Genomic DNA, 1,502 nt, shown 5'->3' with positions numbered 1-1,502 from the left:
TATATATATATATATATATATACACACACACACACACACTTATGTATGTATGTGAAGAGCTCACTTGCATCTCTTAGCACTTTCAAGAAATGAAATAGTTTGTTTGGTGAATTTAAATTCTCTACACCTACTTCTAACTATGACATTTATAATTAAATACTTTTAATTCATATTTATAATTTGATATATAATATAGTAAAAATAATACAACAAGCAGAAAATAATTTATGAAAATAATTTAAAATATAAACCATTTTATCTATAATTGCAATCTTTGATTAGATATAATAATTATCCCAACCTTCTTCAATTATCTACAAATCTTGGTCCATCTAAGCCATCGCTCCATTTTAAGGATTTGCTCATCTCAAATACCTTTAGTTGTCCACCAACTTCAATGTGTCATATCAATTCCCTTTTTAAAAGACCTTGTTAGTTATCATTATCCATTCTACGGTATTAGGTATATTAATATTTTTCATAAGAAAGTAGCTTACTTTAATTGTCTATAATTATTTTCAAATTTGGGCTATTCAAACTTACCTTCACTTATAAGAAGAATTAACATGGCAACCCTGAGTTGTAATCATGACATTCATGTTCCATCTCATCATCACCTTCAAATTTTGCCATCTCCACCTATAAGGAAGGGTCAATCTAACCATTTTTAGTGGACTTCATAACCTTCCTATTATGCTTTCAAGTCGTGCTATCTCCTTCTTTATGGGAGGTTCTATCTAACAATTTTCAACAACCAATATAACCATCCTTCGTAGCTTTGCATGCCATTGTTGGATCATACCTTCATCACCTCTATAGAAGGATCAATTAAACCTTTTTTAACATCCTCTATGATAGTAAAGTGCTACTTTATCACTTGATTTGATCATATCATCTCGAAATCGGATGATTGACCTTAATATCCTTAGTAGGTTTTATGACATTTATGCATAATATCTTCATATTATTCTTTCTCTAGTGTTAGGGGATGGCTCACTTTGCTAGACTAGTCGTATTGTCTCCACCTTTACAAGAGGATTGGATAAAGATGTTTTAAGTGGCCTCTGAATCCAACTTATGCAATTATGATTGCCTTTATCAAATTTTGTGCCATTGACTCTAAGAGTATACTCTTAGGTTGTTTATTTGCTTTGATGCATAGTTAGCAAAATTAATGTATTTCAAGTGTAAAATTAAAATAAATAAATAAATAGCTCAGACAAAATCAAATCAAATCAAATCATTGTTTGGTTTAATTATGGTTGGATCAAAATAAAATTAACTTAATACTAAGCATAATAAATCTTAGCTTTAATCATATATATTAAGAAGAATATTGGGTAATTTTCATTAAAATACATATATGTTTATATCGTAAAACGAATAATAACTATGTTGATCTTTGTCACTTATTTGTTTACTAATATTTTGTGAATTGTACATGAAAAGTTATTATAATAATTTTTATTTTATTTTATCGATTATATACATCAAAATTAAAC

Source organism: Phalaenopsis equestris, unplaced genomic scaffold, assembly GCF_001263595.1.
Source record: "Phalaenopsis equestris unplaced genomic scaffold, ASM126359v1 Scaffold000134, whole genome shotgun sequence".
In the NCBI taxonomy this organism is placed as follows: domain Eukaryota; kingdom Viridiplantae; phylum Streptophyta; class Magnoliopsida; order Asparagales; family Orchidaceae; genus Phalaenopsis; species Phalaenopsis equestris.
This window is presented reverse-complemented; position numbering follows the sequence as displayed.